This window comes from Pogoniulus pusillus, chromosome 36, assembly GCF_015220805.1.
Source record: "Pogoniulus pusillus isolate bPogPus1 chromosome 36, bPogPus1.pri, whole genome shotgun sequence".
NCBI lineage: Eukaryota > Metazoa > Chordata > Aves > Piciformes > Lybiidae > Pogoniulus > Pogoniulus pusillus.
Window position 1 is genome coordinate 7,592,952 of NC_087299.1, and position 16,732 is coordinate 7,609,683.

The 16,732-nt window shown below is 55.2% G+C and overlaps 1 long non-coding RNA gene across 1 annotated transcript in view; it reads right to left on the minus strand.

Moving 5' to 3' along the window:
- The window catches only part of LOC135190470 (uncharacterized), a 39,203-nt gene extending 24,509 nt beyond the window's left edge, over positions 1 to 14,694 (minus strand). The window contains exons 1-2 of the long non-coding RNA XR_010308531.1: positions 14,639 to 14,694; positions 4,861 to 4,954 (exon numbers count right to left, since the gene is read on the minus strand). This is a non-coding gene — a long non-coding RNA (uncharacterized LOC135190470). The remainder of the gene's footprint in view (positions 1 to 4,860; positions 4,955 to 14,638) is intronic.
- Between the last annotated feature and the right edge of the window lie 2,038 nt (positions 14,695 to 16,732).

The window sequence follows — 16,732 nt, forward strand, 5'->3', positions numbered from 1 at the left end:
AGGCAGCCAGGCTCTGGTCAGGCTTCAGAGCAAGGCTGCTGACTCTCAGCATGCCCCTGCTATTGGCTGCCCCCTGGGAAACATGAACTGCACCAGTCAGTTATCAACCAGCGTGGAGGAATGTCCGACAGGCACTGGGCTGGGCTCCTCAGAGTGTCTTTAACCTCTGAAGGACAAGCAGCAGCAGCAGCAGCAACCTCTTTCTATACCCTGCCGCTGCAGCACCACCAAGATGCAGGGCAGAAGCTCTCTCCTTGCCTTCACAGAGTGCCAGGTTGGAAGGACCTCCAAAGATCATCTGCTCCAAGCTTCCTAGGTGATGGTGGAGCTGAAATGAGCTGGCCCAGGGTCGGTTGTCTTCAAGCAAGAGCTGGGAGGGGTTGCACCAGGAGTGGTTTCTGCCTGAAGCATTCCACTCCAGCTAGGAGCTAAGGCTCAGGGGATCCTGGCCCTGGGCTCCAGGTTTGCTGCCTGTGTTGTGCTGCCCTTCCTGGGTCCCAGACCCACTTCTGTTGCCTTTAAGCTTAGAAGCAGCTCCTTTGGCTGTTGTCATTATGCTCCTCTGGATTCTTAAGAGAGGGAAGGAGCCATCAGGATGCCACTGGGTTGGTTTAGACTGGATATGGGGAAAACTCTTTTCCCAGCAAGAGTGCTCAGGCACTGGAATGAGCTGCCCAGGGAGGTGGTGGAGTCTCCAACCCTGGGTGTGCTTAGGGTGTTTGAGGGTAGTTTGGATGTGGTGCTTGGGGCTAGGGTGCACCTTGCAGAGTAGGCTTTTGGGTTGGACTTGGTGATCCTGAGAGGCTTTGCCAACCTGAATGTTTCTGTGGCTCTCTGAGCACTCTTTCCCTAAGCAGACAAGGAACTTGACCTTTAAGAGCTACTCAGCAAACCCAAAACCATCAACTTGCTTTTCCTCAGTCTCCTGAGACCTGATGCCACCAGCCTGGAGCCTCAGCAGGAGCCAGCTCTCTATTTGGATCTTCCTTTTAGGGGTGAAGAGAGGAAAAGGTTTGTTTTTAACACCTCATTCTGCTCCCCCAGCAGGATTAACTCTTAGGAACAAGAGAGGAAAAGCAAAAGAAAGAGGGTCCCAAGACACAAAGATGTGGCCCTCTACATCCCACTGCATTCAGGAAGGTCAGGGAAGATCCTGGGTGTGATTTTTCCCATCCAACATCACGAAATGTGTTCTCATTTCACCTCTCCCTGCCTCATAAATCATTAGCAGTAATTACCCTGCTCCCTTCAGCCAAAACAAACACAAAGCCACTCTTCTTTTTGCCCCCCTCTGTTGTTGTTGTCAGCAAAGAAACAGTAAATATTAATCTAAACAAACCTCAATCCAAATTCCAGGCAAGTGAGGCAGAGCTCTTCTGTTGCTCTGCAGGGCTCTGGAGCCACTGTGCCTTTTCTGGGGGGGTGGAGGGGGCAGATTTATTGCCTGTAACCCACCTAGATATAAAAAAAGCCTCCAATCCAGGAGGGTGATTCCACCTAGAGTGGAAAAAGTCAAGCAGCCCCGAGTGAATTTTCATCCCCTTGCAACTGGATCTGGCCCCAGCCACTGGAGCAAGGATCCCCATGGCACAGCAGGGGCAGGATCCTCGCTGCTACTCGATTACCACCCAGTTCAACCAAAGGCCACAGCACCAAAGCAAGGGCACAGCACTCCAGGGCAGGTTGTGGCACAGAAATAAGGCAAAGAGCAGGAAAAGGGCACAGAGGAAAGGGGAGAATGGCAATGAAGGAAGCCCTGCACATCCTTTTCCTGGGGGATAGAGTTGTTAGCCTGGAGAATCGTTTAGCCTGCAGCAGAGGAGGCTCAGGGCAGAGCTCGTTGATGCCTGCAGCTGCCTGCAGGGAGGCTGTAGCCAGGTGGGGTTGGGCTCTGCTGCCAGGCAGCCAGCACCAGAACAAGGGGACACAGCCTCAAGCTGTGCCAGGGCAGGTTCAAGGTGGATGTTAGGAGGAAGTTGTTGTCAGAGAGAGTGATTGGCATTGGAATGGGCTGCCCAGGGAGGTGGTGGAGTGGCTGTGGCTGGAGGTGTTGCAGCCAAGCCTGGCTGGGGCACTTAGTGCCATGGTCTGGTTGGTTGGGCAGGGCTGGGTGCTAGGTTGGGCAGGGCTGGGTGCTAGGTTGGGCTGGCTGAGCTTGGAGGTCTCTATGATTCTATGGTTAAGGTTGGAAAGACCTCTAAGATCTTTAAGTCAAATCAGCCACCTTACACCACCAAGGCCACTAAACTGTGCCCCAAAGTGCCATTTCCTCAGCACCTGCAGGGATGGGGACTCCATCCCCTCCCTGGGCAGCTTGTTCCAATGCCAATCACTCTCTCTGCCAACAACTCCATCCCTCACTGCTCCTTGCAAGGAAGAAATTGTTGCTAGTCCCCAGTCACTGCCATTTGCAAGTTAGCAACTAGCCAGCAAACACATCCTGGCTCCTTCAACACTGCTTTGCATGCCCAGGACCCCTGGCCCAGCTCCTGGTTTGGGCCAGCAGCAGCCATGGTGCACAAGTTGCCCTGCTAGACTCTGAAGGCACCACCACAAGAAGGGGTTTATTGCACTGCTTGAGGACCATAACCTACTTACAGGCATGCAGGAAGTCTCAAAGGGAGGGGGTCTTACAAAAACTTCCCACTGGGATCTGTGCTGTCCTCCAGGGCAATCTGAAGCCACCTGAGGGTTCAAGTTGTTGTCTTGAGTTGCCCTAAGTCCTTGGCAGCAGCTCAGCAGGGGCTGGGAATTATTGCTGCTGTCTTCTTTCTCATGCTTCTCTTTCAAACCCAGCCCCACATTTGGCTCTTGAATTCTTGGCCCCAGGACCAGCCTCAGTATCTGTCTCTAGGACCAGCCTCAATGCTTGGCCCTAGGACCAGCCTCAATATAGGTCTCCAGGACCAGCCTCAGTGCTTGGCCCTAGGACCAGCCTCAATATCTGTCTCCAGGACCAGCCTCAATGCTTGGCCCTAGGACCAGCCTCAATATCTGTCTCCAGGACCAGCCTCAATATCTGTCTCCAGGACCAGCCTCAATGCTTGGCCCTAGGACCAGCCTCAATATCTGTCTCCAGGACCAGCCTCAGTGCTTGGCCCTAGGACCAGCCTCAATATCTGTCTCCAGGACCAGCCTCAATGTCTGTCTCCAGGACCAGCCTCAATGCTTGGCCCTAGGACCAGCCTCAATATCTGTCTCCAGGACCAGCCTTAATATCTGGCCCTAGAATCAACCTGAACTCTGCTCTAGAACCACCCTGACCTTGAAGCTTTACAACCCTTATCCACAGCTTCTTTATTCCCAGTTATTTATAGGATTTTTATAGCTTCCTGAAGAAGAACTCAAATCCTTTCCCTTCCCCATGGCTGTTGGACATTCCCAGACATACAAAGCATCCCACAAAGGAGGGGAAAAAAAAAACAAGCCAGGAGCTGGTGACTAATACCTGGTTAATTTTCAGCCAGCAAGCTGCAAGGAGTCCTGACAGCTCATCCTTGGCATGCATGCTCTGCCTGCCTCGCTGCACCCCTTCCACCCAGCCCCCACTGTGCTTTCAGCTCTCTGCACATCAGAAGGGAGCAGAGATTTCGCCCTGAGCCTCCCTTTGTTGAGAGATTCGCTGCTTGCTTTTGCCTGCAGAGCCCTACGCAGCAATGCAAATCTCCTGACGACTCCTCTGAATAGGAAAAGGATCTCCGGGGCTGGCTGAGGATTACAGCAGGAAAGCCAAGCAGGGAAGTCGGCAGCCCCAAGTAAACATCCCAGACAGGGATTACAAACAGCAGCAACCTCCTCTCTGGGGCTGAAAACTAAACCAAGATGCATTTACAAAGTCTTTTGTCTTTTCCTTCCCCTGTTGGTTTCCCTCCTGCCTCTCCACTTGAAGCTTTTCAGGTATCAGAGAGTTAGGAAGCCACTGGGCCAGCAGCTTTTGAAGCACAGAGAGCAGCCACAAGCATCTCCTTGCCCTTGTCTGCAGGAGTCATAGCATCATAGAATCAGCCAGGTCAGAAGAGACCTCCAAGATCATCCAGTCCAACCTGTCACAGCTTTCTGAAGCAGCCACAAGCATCCCCTTGTCTGAAGGGGTCAGCTTGCAAAGCCTTCTGAGGCAGCCACAAGCATCTCCTTGCCCTTGTCTGCAGGAGTCATAGCATCATAGAATCAACCAGGTCAGAAGAGACCTCCAAGATCATCCAGTCCAACCTGCCACCTTGCAAAGCCTTCTGAAGCAGCCACAAGCACCTCCTTGCCCTTGTCTGCAGGAGTCACCTTGCAAAGCTTTCTGAGGCAGCCACAAGCATCTCCTTGCCCTCGTCTGCAGGAGTTACAGAATCAACCAGGTCAGAAGAGACCTCCAAGATCATCCAGTCCAACCTGTCACAGCTTTCTGAAGCAGCCACAAGCATCTCCTTGCCCCTGCCTGAAGGGGTCACCTTGCAAAGACTTCTGAGGCAGCCACAAGCATCTCCTTGCCCTTGCCTGCAAGAGTCACCTTGCAAAGCCTTCTGAAGCAGCCACAAGCATCTCCTTGCCCTTGTCTGCAGGAGTCACCTTGCAAAGCCTTCTGAAGCAGCCACAAGCATCTCCTTGCCCTTGTCTGCAAGAGTCACCTTGCAAAGCCTTCTGAAGCAGCCACAAGCATCTCCTTGCCCTTGTCTGCAGGAGTCACCCTGCAGCCCAGAGCTGTCACCCCTCAGCCTTGTTTCAATTCCACCCTCTCAAAAATCAGTTTTGTTTTGGTTTTTTCATTCAATTGATTTTTTCCCCCACCCTTTTTGCCCCTTTCAAGCCCCAATTCCAGCTGCCTTGGTTGAGAACTCCTCAAGCAAGAGAAGATAAATCCCCACCACTTACTTTGCTTCTCTCCAGTTGCTCCTTGTCGTAGCAAGACGAAGAACAAAGAGAAACCAAAGGACCCACAGCCTGGACCAGCTTCAGTTTGGCCTGGCTGGAATGAAGCAAAAAAAAAAAAAAAAACCAAACCCAAAACAACCCCCAAAAGAATTACAAAGCAATGTAAAAATCAAAGCTCCAACTCTCCACTTCACATAAATCTCTTCTTAAGAAGAAGGGGGCAAGGGAAGGGAAAAACAACCCAGCAAAGGTGGCAGATGAACACCCTGATGGAATCTGGGAAGTGAGGAGTTCTTCCCCCAAGTGCTCTTCCCAGGGGCTGTTATCTCAGCCTTGGCTAAGCAGGAGAATGCTGGTGAAAATCTTTGCCTGGTACAGTGCAGAGCCTCTGGTTCACAGGCCAGGAATTTATACATTGAATAATTTTTAACTTCAGCTCTGGCAGGGAAAAAGCAGAGGCCAGGAGAGGCTGCTGCTGTGGGGAGCTGCTTCTGGAGGGGCTCAGGGCTTGCTCCTGATTTAGTGAGCTCTGCCCTGGGACAAAAGAGCTTTAATTGGGGTGGGGAAAGAAACAACAAACCCCAAATGAACACACTCACACGTGGAGGAGCCTTCCATGCACACACTGTACACTCACACTCACACGTGGAGGAGCCTTCCATGCACACTCACACACTGTCCACTCACACTCACACACCTGGAGGAGCCTTCCATGCACACTCACACACTGTCCACTCACACACACACACACACGTGGAGGAGCCTTCCATGCACACTCACACACTGTCCACTCACACACACACACGTGGAGGAGCCTTCCATGCACACTCACACACTGTCCACTCACACACACACACGTGGAGGAGCCTTCCATGCACACTCACACACTGTCCACTCACACACACACACACGTGGAGGAGCCTTCCATGCACACTCACACACTGTCCACTCACACACACACACACGTGGAGGAGCCTTCCATGCACACTCACACACTGTCCACTCACACACACACACACACACGTGGAGGAGCCTTCCACTCACACTCACACACAAAGATCCCATTCTGTGCTTCTGTGCTCCACAGCCTCCCTGGGCAACCTGTGCCAGTCTCTCCCCAACCTCACTGCACAGAGCCCTTTCCTGACATCCACTTTCACTCTCCCCTCTGCCACTCCAAACCCATTCCTCCTCCTCCTGTCATTCCCAGATCTTCCCAATAGTCCCTCCCCAGCCCTCCTGGAGCCCCCTTCAGATCCTGCAAGGCCACTCCAAGGTCTCCTCCAAGCCTTCTCTTCTCCAGGCTGCACAGCCCCTACTGTCTCAGCCTGTGCTCAGAGCAGAGCTGCTGCAGCCCTCTCAGCATCTTGGTGGCCTCCTCTGCACTGGCTCCAACACTTCCATGTCCTGCTTGTGCTGGGGGCTACAGAACTGCCCCCAGGACTGCAGGTGGAGTAAGGGGTGAGTGCCAGGAGGCTGCAGCCAGGCTCTGCTGGGTGATGCCCAAGGGGCAATGGGTGGAAGCTGAGGCACAGCAGGTTCCATGTGAACCTGAGGAGGAAGCATTTTCCCTGTGAGGGTGCCAGAGCCTGGCACAGGCTGCCCAGGGGGGTTCTGTAGTCTGCCTCTCTGCAGATATTCAAGAACAGTCTGGATGTGTTCCTGTGGGATCTGCTCTGGGTGCTCCTGCTCTGGCAGGGGGGGTTGAACTGGCTGAGCTTTGGAGGTCCCTTCCAGCCCCTGGCATTCTGTGATTCCATGATTCAAGGCTCAAAGGACCTGCTTCATCGGACCATATCCTGCCTGGCCTGTAGAGCAGCAGCTCCACTTTGGGCTGAAGACTGCTTGAGGGTCAGGCTAGATGACCTTTAAAGGTCTCTCCCAACCCAGTGCATCCCATGATTCCATGATTTTTTTGACCTCAGCCTACATTTTGCCTCCCTTCTGGTAAGATTCTCACAACAGAGCCCAGCAAGGAAACTGTCTCCTCTCCTGCAGGCAGAGGCAGCAAACCACAAAGCAGCTGAAGCCTCCCTGCAGACCTCTCAGCCCTGTCACAGAGCACCACCTCACTGCTGTGCACATCATTCTTGCACTCAGGTTTGATCATTTGTTGCCAAGAGAGCCAATGGCATCCTGGCCATAGAGTCAGGCAGGTTGGAAGAGAGCTCCAAGTTCATCCAGCCCAGCCCTGCCCAACCAACCAGACCATGGCACTAAGTGCCCCAGCCAGGCTTGGCTGCAACACCTCCAGCCACAGCCACTCCACCACCTCCCTGGGCAGCCCATTCCAATGCCAATCACTCTCTCTGCCAGCAACTTCCTCCTCACATCCAGCCTCAACCTGCCCTGGCACAGCTTGAGCCTCTGTCCCCTTGTTCTGGTGCTGCTTGCCTGGCAGCAGAGCCCAACCTTAATGGTTCTATGACTCTCAAACACTGCTGTTACGCTGAGTTTGATGATCTTAGAGCTCTCCTCTAAACAGAAATGGGAGGGGAAAGAAAGGCAATAATGGGGGGGGAGAGAAAGGCAATAATGGGGGGGGGGGAGAGAAAGGCAATAATGGGGGGGGGGGAGAAAGGCAATAATGGGGGGGGGGGAGAGAAAGGCAATAATGGGGGGGGGGGAGAGAAAGGCAATAATGGGGGGGGGGGGAGAGAAAGGCAATAATGGGGGGGGGAGAGAAAGGCAATAATGGGGGGGGAGAGAAAGGCAATAATGGGGGGGGGGGGAGAGAAAGGCAATAATGGGGGGGGGAGAGAAAGGCAATAATGGGGGGGGGAGAGAAAGGCAATAATGGGGGGGGGAGAGAAAGGCAATAATGGGGGGGGAGAGAAAGGCAATAATGGGGGGGGGAGAGAAAGGCAATAATGGAGGGGGGAGAGAAAGGCAATAATGGGGGGGGAGAGAAAGGCAATAATGGGGGGGGAGAGAAAGGCAATAATGGGGGGGGAGAGAAAGGCAATAATGGGGGGGGAGAGAAAGGCAATAATGGGGGGGGGGGAGAGAAAGGCAATAATGGGGGGGAGGACCACAAGGCAGCAGTGGGGGGGAGGACCACAAGGCAGCAGTGGGGGGGGGGGGGGAAGGAAGGCAGCAGCGGGGAGGGGGAAGGCAGGCAGCAGCGGGGAGGGGGAAGGCAGGCAGCAGCGGGGAGGCACTAACTAGAAGCCATCTCCCCCAGCAAGCCGCAGGGCAGAGGGAAGCCTGAGGGCTGCGTTTGCCCAGCGCTGCCCCCGGCCGAGCCCACAGCCCCCCCCCCGGGCCGCGGCAGGCGGTTGGGACCGAGGCGCATCAATAAAAAGTGATTGATAGCAATGTCCCAGGAACGCTTTGTGCCTTATCAGCCTGCAGATAAGATAGGGCAGGCACGGAGCAAGGCTCGTTAAAGCGCAGCCTGGCAGCCAGCAGCCTAACGAACTCGCTTTGCAAAGCTTGGTGGCAAAGAGGCGATGGAGGAAGGCAGGGGGGGGCTGAGCCAAACGGCTTGCGGGAGCTGGGGGGAGGGAGGGTGCGGTGGAGGTGTGCTGAGAGGGGAGGGTTAAGCTGCTGCTGCTGGGGGGGTTAGGTGAGAAGTTCGGTGCGCGGCACAACTTCTGCCGTCTAAAAGTCCCAGGCTCACAGGATGCTGTTAGGGGTTGGAAGGGACCCAAAGGAGATCAGCGAGTCCCAACCCCCCCCTGCCAGAGCAGGGCAGTGCTACCTAACACGGATCACAGAGAACACATCCAGGCAGGCATGGAAAGGCTTCAGAGAAGGAGACTCCACAACCTCTCTGGGCAGCCTGTGCCAGGGCTCTGGGACCCTTCCAGGAAAGAAGTTCCCCCTTGTGCTGAGCTGCAACCTCCTGTGCTGCAGCTTCCATCCACTGCTGCTTGTCCTGTCCCAGGGAGCAGTGAGCAGAGCCTGTCCCCCCCTCCTGGCAGCCCTCAGATGCTTATAAACATCTATCAAATCCCCTCCAAATCTTCTCTTTTCCAGACCAAGAAGCCCCAAGTCCCTCAGCCTCTCCTCATAAGCCATGTCCTCCAGTCCAGCCCTCTTATGATCCTGAAAGCCCCAAAGAGCAACCAGGAGACCCACGGGGCTCAGCGTGCTCCTCCCGACCCCAAGCAAGACTGGCACACGAGTTCCCTCTCGGCAGGTCCAGGCTTCCCGGGCAGGAGAAGGGCACCACACCTTGCATTCTAACCCCACCAAGTGGCCACCACACCAGCAGCTCCTTGCTCTGAGTCCGTGGATTTCCACAGCTCAGCCACAGGTTGTGCCACGAACGCAGAGGGAAGAGAAAAAACGAGAGCAAAAGAGAGGAGGAGGAGGAGGAGACATTTGAGATCACAGAATCAACCAGGTTGGAAAAGAACTCTAAGACTAAGTCCAACCTGGCACCTAACCCTTCTAATTAACTGCCCCATGGCACTAAGTGCCTCATGCAGCCTCCTCTTCAACACCTCCAAGGATGGTGACTCCACCACCTCCCTGGGCAGCCCATTCCAATGCCAATCACTCTCTCTGACAACAACTTCCTAACAACATCCAGCCTGAACCTGCCCTGGCACAGCTTGAGGCTGTGTCCCCTTCTTCTGTCCCTGGCTGCCTGGCAGCAGAGCCCAACCCCACCTGGCTACAGCCTCCCTGCAGGCAGCTGCAGGCAGCAATGAGCTCTGCCCTGAGCCTCCTCTGCTGCAGGCTGCACCCCCCCAGCTCCCTCAGCCTCTCCTCACAGGGCTGTGCTCCAGGACCCTCCCCAGCTTTGTCGCCCTCCTGTGGACACCTTCCAGTACTGCAACATCTCTCTTGAACTGAGGAGTCCAGAACTGGACACAGCACTGCAGGGGTGGCCTGAGCAGTGCTGAGCACAGGGGCAGAAGAACCTCCCTTGTCCTGCTGCCCACACTGCTCCTGAGCCAGCCCAGGATGCCATTGGCTCTGCTGCCCACCTGGGCACTGCTGCCTCCTCTTCAGCTCCTCTCTGCCAGCACCCCCAGCTCCCTCTCTGCCTGGCTGCTCTCAGCCACTCTGGCCCCAGCCTGTAGTGCTGCTTGGGGTTGTTGTGACCAAAGTGCAGAACCTGGCACTGGGAGTTGTTAAACCTCCTGGCACTGGCCTGTGCCCATCTCTGCAGCCTGTCCAGGTCCCTCTGCAGAGCCCTGCTGCCCTCTAGCAGATCCACACTTGCTCCCAACTTGGTGCCATCTGCAAATTCACTGATGGTGACTTGATGTGGCAGCCTGATCAAGCTGGAGTTGTCTTTGCTGACTGCAGGAGGCTTGGACAAGGTGACCTTTGAGGGTCCTTTCCAGCCTGCTGCAATCTGTGAATCTTAAAGGTCTCTTCCAACCAAAGGCTGGCATCAAGCCTGACAATTTTGTCTGCCCCACAACTTCTGTGCCTGTATCTCATCAAGACACCTCTGAAACCCAAGCATCCTGCAGCCACTGAGGTTTGCCCAAGCCACTTTTGCTGTACTGCAGGTTGCCTTTCCAACCAGGGCACACCCTGGGTTGCAAAGTGATACCACCACATCTACCCTGCCCCTTCCTAGGGCCTATGTAATGAACCATTGTTAGCACTGGGTGAAATCAAATCCAGCTCTGTGGCAGTTGAGCCCAACAGCAATGTGATATTCTGCAGGCATATTTGCCAATTAGCTACTTAAAATGCTCCCCCAAGATTGATGAGGGGGAGGGAGGAGTGAGGAAGGGAGCAAAGATCTCACCACACCCAGGCATTGCCCTGGGATGCTCAACTCAACCCAACCCAACTCCTTGCTCTGAAGCCTGCCAGACAAGTTCCTTCCCAGGTGGGATGCTGTGAGTTTGTGGTGTCACTGAGGTGGGAAAATCCCTCTCAGGTCACCAGGTCCAACTGCCAGCCCAGCACCACCATGGCCATGGCAACATGTCCCCCAGGTGCCATTGTTTGGAGCAGCTCCAGAGGTGGTGGCTCCAGCACCTCCCTGGGCAGCCTCTGCCAATCCCTGACTGCTCTTGCAGCAAGGAAATTGTTCCTCATCTCCAGCCTAAGCCTCCTCTGCTGCAACTTGAGGCCATTGCCTCTTATCCTATCACTTGTTCCTTGGAAGAAGAGACCAACTCCCACCTCACACCAAGCTCCTCTGGAGAGAGTGAGGAGGTCTCCCCTCAGCCTCCTCTCCTGCAGGCTGCCCAACCCCACTTGAATAGAAGAGAATCATAGAATCAAGCAGGCTGGAAAACACCTCTAAGCTCATCCAATCCAACCTAGCACCCAGCCCTTAGGAGGAAGCTATTGCCAGAGAGAGTGATTGGCATTGGAATGGGCTGCCCAGGGAGGTGGTGGAGTGGCTGTGGCTGGAGGTGTTGCAGCCAAGCCTGGCTGGGGCACTTAGTGCCATGGTCTGGTTGGTTGTGCAAGGCTGGGTGCTAGGTTGGGCTGGCTGAGCTTGGAGCTCTCTTCCAACCTGCTTGATTCTCTGTTCAGCCACAGAACCCCCTGCCCAGCCACATATCAACCTCATGCACCACAGGAGCCACAGTGCCCTAAAGCATCCTGCTCCACTCATCCTGAGTGGAGCACTTCCCTGGGCCCCCTCAAACAGCACCGAAATGCTGAGTTAAATCCTCGAGGCTTGTGTTATTCCCTTGGAAGCTGCTTCACTTTCATCCCTTTGTCCTCTGACTTCTGCCCCTTCAGCCCTTCCCCTCCCTTCAGGGCCCACCCTTATCGTTGCCTCCCCATTTTGGTGCCTGCATTAAGATAAAGCAAACAGATAAGGGCAGGTTCAGCCCCATCGTCTGATCGTTCACTCCAATTACAGCACCAAATACTTGGGTCTCTGTCTCCTGCCTAACCCAATTTGTAAAGCAAATATTTGCCTGGTGGCAGCTCCTGTTGCTGAGGGAGCTGGGATGGCACACAAAAAGACAGCCCTGCAGAGATCATGCCAGGTCTGCCTTTAACTGGGAAGTGGCCTGCAAATGATGCACTCACAGAGTCAATTAGGTTGGAAAAGGTCTTTAGGATCAAGTTCAAGCATTAAGCCAGGCTACCACTGAGCCTTGTCCTTCAGAAGCACATCTGTGTGGCTCTGAAACCTCTCCAGGGATGGGGACACTCCACCACTGCCCAGCAGGAGAGAAACTAAGGCATGGCAGCAGCTTATCTACCAACACAGGGGTGCCTCACTTGGGTATCTGTGGAGGCTGGGCTGGAGAGACTTCATGGCATCAGTCAAGGTTGGAAGGGACCACAAGGAGCAGCCAGTTCCAAACCCATGCCATGGGCAGGGACACCTCACTCTAGATCAGCCTGGCCACAGCCTCATCCAGCCTGGCCTTAAACACCTCCAAGGATGAGGCTTCCACCACCTCCCTGGGCAGCCACTTCCACTCCCTGACCACTCCTACAACAAAGAAACTGTTCCTAATCTCCCACCTAAACCTCCCCCTGGTGCAATTTCAGGCCACTGTGATCTGCTGCACAGCCTCATGCACTGCTTTGAGTTTAAAATGCAGGCTGAGTTTGCCTCCTCTCCACTGAATTCCTAATGCAGCTCCTTTTGCAGCACAGCAACGTGGTCCTTTCAGGGGAGGTATAAATATCTCAGCATCTCCTACTGCCAGGATATGTTTGGATGGCCACACATGGCAACTAGGCTTGGAGGTAGAGAACAAACCAATTAGCCAAGCTTAGACAGCCTGCAAGCCCTGGATTTTCAGAAGCCAAAGCTGACAGCACCAAAGAGTTGAAGGCTTCGTGGTGCAAACTTCAAGAGCTTAAAAGAAGCCTTAGACACTTGGGATGGGGGGGAAAAAGCATCCTCCTGCCTGCAGCAGGAGGCAAAGAATCCTGCTCAACCAAAGGCAAAGCAACTCCAGACAAAATTCCTTGTCATGGAGGCTGTAAAGTTCATGGCACCAAGCTAGGAGCAGCTGTGGAGCTGTTGGAGGGTAGGAAAGCCCTGCAGAGGGACCTGGCCAGGCTGGATGGGTGGGCAGAGGCCAATGGGAGGAGATTGAACAAGGCCAAGGGCAGGGTTCTGCACTTTGGTCACAACAACCCCAAGCAGCACTACAGGCTGGGGACAGAGTGGCTGAGAACAGCCAGGCAGAGAGGGAGCTGGGGGTGCTGGGAGAGAGGAGCTGAAGAGGAGGCAGCAATGCCCAGGTGGGCAGCAGAGCCAATGGCATCCTGGGCTGGCTCAGGAGCAGTGTGGGCAGCAGGACAAGGGAGGTTCTTCTGCCCCTGTGCTCAGCACTGCTCAGGCCACACCTGGAGTGCTGTGTCCAGTTCTGGGCTCCTCCATTGCAGAGAGATGTTGAGGTGCTGGAAGGTGTTTGGAGAAGGGCAGCAAGGCTGGGGAGGGGCCTGGAGCACAGCCCTGTGAGGAGAGGCTGAGGGAGCTGGGGGTGTGCAGCCTGCAGCAGAGGAGGCTCGGGGCAGAGCTCATTGCTGCCTGCAGCTGCCTGCAGGGAGGCTGTAGCCAGGTGGGGTTGGGCTCTGCTGCCAGGCAGCCAGCAACAGAACAAGGGGACACAGCCTCAAGCTGTGCCAGGGCAGGTTGAGGCTGGGTGTTAGGAGGAAGTTGTTGTCAGAGAGAGTGATTGGCATTGGAATGGGCTGCCCAGGGAGGTGGTGGAGTGGCTGTGCCTGGAGGTGTTGAAGCCAAGCCTGGCTGGGGCACTTAGTGCCATGGTCTGGTTGGTTGGGCAGGGCTGGGTGCTAGGCTGGGCTGGCTGAGCTTGGAGCTCTCTGCCAACCTGCTTGGTTCTATTCTATTCTCTGCTTGCAGTAGGGAGAAAGAGCTCCAGATAGGAAGTGCTTAGCAATCCCTTCCTCCATTGCATGCAGCAGCTCAAGGCAGAGCAGAGCAATCCCCCACACTCTGCTGCCTCTGGGGCTGGGCAATTCTCTGCCACGAGTCCATCTTAGCTCTCAGAATCAGCACAGGGTAGGAGACACAAGGAGGGGGAAGCAAAGCTCTGCTGCTGCCCAGCTTTGTATGCAGAGAAGCCTTTGTCTGAGCAGAGCAGAGAGGTTGCAAAACGTAAACAGGGTAATTAAGGCACTCACTCTAATTGCAGGCAGTTAATTGTGCTGTGTGCTGCCTAATTGAGGCGCTGGCTGAGCTGCCAGCCCTAGGTCGGTGCAGCTCCTGGCAGAGCACTGCAGCTTGCTGGGGGGAGGTGATGTTAATCCCCTCACTTGTTCATGCAGCTGGGGAGGCTGGAAGAGACCTTTGAGACTCAGAGGTTCATAGAGTCAGAGTTTGGGTTAGGAGGGACCTCCAACATCAGTCAGTTCCAACCCCCCCCCTGCCATGGGCAGGGACACCTCCCACCAGCCCAAGCTGCTCATGGCCTCATCCAACTTGGTCTTGAGCAGCCCCCAAGGAGGAGACAGCCACAGCTTCCCTGGGCAGCCTGTGCCAGGGTCTCCTCACCCTGTGCCAGGGTCTCCTCACCCTGTGCCAGGGTCTCTCAACCCTCACTGCAAAGAATTTCTTCCTCAGCTCCTGTCTCAATCTGCCCTCCTCAAGCTTCAGCCCATTCCCTCTCATCCTATCACTCCCAGCCCTTGTCAAAACTCCCTCCCCAGCTTTCCTGTAGCCTCCTTCAGGTATTGGAAGGCTGCTATGAGGTCTCCCCAGAACCTTCTCTTCTGCAGGCTGAGCAGCCCCAACTCTCCCAGCCTGCAGGAAAGAAATTGCTCCTCATGTCCAACCTAAGTCTGCCCTGGTACAACCTGAGGCCATTTCCTCTTATCCTGTTCCTTGGAAGAAGAAACCAACACTTACCTCCCCCCAGCCTTCTTTGTAGAGAGTGAGGAGATCTCTCCTCAGTCTTCTCTTCTCCAGACTAACCAACCCAGCTCCCTCAGCAGACCTCCTCTTAAAGACCCTCTCCCAGCTGTATTTAATCACATAAAATCAAGCAGGTTGGCAGAGAGCTCCAAGCTCAGCCAGCCCAGCCTAGCACCCAGCCCTGCCCAACCAACCAGACCATGGCACTAAGTGCCCCAGCCAGGCTTGGCTTCAGCACCTCCAGGCACAGCCACTCCACCACCTCCCTGGGCAGCCCATTCCAATGCCAATCACTCTCTCTGACAACAACTTCCTAACAACATCCAGCCTAGACCTGCCCTGGCACAGCTTCAGGCTGTGTCCTCTTCTTCTGTTGCTGGCTGCCTGGCAGCAGAGCCCAACCCCACCTGGCTACAGCCTCCCTGCAGGCAGCTGCAGGCAGCAATGAGCTCTGCCCTGAGCCTCCTCTGCTGCAGGCTGCACACCCCCAGCTCCCTCAGCCTCTCCTCACAGGGCTGTGCTCCAGGCCCCTCCCCAGCTTTGTCGCCCTCCTGTGGACACCTTCCAGTACTGCAACAGCTCTCTTGAACTGAGGAGCCCAGAACTGGACACAGCACTCCAGGGGTGGCCTGAGCAGTGCTGAGCACAGGGGCACAAGAACCTCCCTTGTCCTGCTGCCCACACTGCTCCTGAGCCAGCCCAGAATGCCACTGGCTCTGCTGCCCACCTGGGCACACTGCTCCTGTGCCAGCCATAAGTTCTCCTGCCCACCACATCACTCAGCTTGCCACATCAGCAAAGAAATTTCCCTCAACATAGAACTATAGAATCAAGCAGGTTAGAAGAGAGCTCCAAGCTCAGCCAGCCCAACCTAGCACCCAGCCCTGCCCAACCAACCAGACCATGGCACTAAGTGCCTCACTCATTCTGATCTTGAACACCTCCAGGGATGGGGACTCCACCACCTCCCCTGGCTGCAAACTTGTGTCCATTCCCTCTCACCCTAAGGCTCCTTGAGGAGCTTTCAAGCCAAGGGTGCAGAGGGGAATGAAAATGTATCTTAGCACTCGAGGTTGGAGATAAGGAAGGTTCCAGCAGAGAGCAATTCAGACGTTTGCCTCCCTTTTGGATCTCTTTCAGGCACTCTCCCTTGCTGAAGCTGAGCTGATTGAGGGACTGACATGCTCAGCTCATCTTCATCACTGCTCAGCTCCTGGCAGGGCAGCTACCTGGAGAGGCAGATTAGCTCTTGCTGTGTTATCTGAGGGCAGCAGATGCTTTGAATGGGGCTCTGAAATGCTATCTCCCCAAGGTGCTGCCTTTGAGAGCTTTTCCAGCTGAGAATTTCTGGCCTGAAGCAGAAGATTTGTTTATTACCCATCCTGGCAGGCTGCAAGCTGACAGGAAAAGCTCTCTTAGGGCTTTTTGCTTCCTCACTCCAGGCAGTGGAGTCCCCAGCCCTAGAGGTGCTCAAAACAATGTGTTGGCATTGGCACTTCTGAGCATGGTTTGGTAGCCCTGGGGGGGTTGGGTTGGTGGCCATTGGGGATCTTGTCCAGCTCTGGTACAGCCTGCTGGGCTCTGATCTCCTCAGGCTCAGCCTTTGGCTGGGTTTGTCTTACAGCTGGGAGGAGAGTTGGGCTGAATGGTCCTAGAGAGCTTTTCCAGCCTTGGAGATGCTATGGCAAAGCAGCAGGGAGCTGTAGCTGAGCAGGAGGAGCTGTGGCTGAGCAGGAAAGATCTGTGGCTGGGCAGGAGAGAGCTGTGGCTGGGCAGCAGGAGGAGCTGTGGCTGGGCAGCAGCAGGCAGCTGTGGCTGGGCAGCAGCAGGCAGCTGTGGCTGGGCAGCAGCAGGCAGCTGTGGCTGGGCAGCAGCAGGCAGCTGTGGCTGGGCAGCAGCAGGGAGCAGGAGGGAGCTGTGGCTGGGCAGCAGCAGGCAGCTGTGGCTGGGCAGCAGGTTCCATCCACCACTCCCATCCTCACAACTAAGTTTTCCTCCTGGCTTTGCACTGCAGAGTAAGGAACCCATCTGCAGTGTGACACCAGGCAGCCTCCACTCCTGCAGCTGTGCTCTGCAAGTTCCAAACTG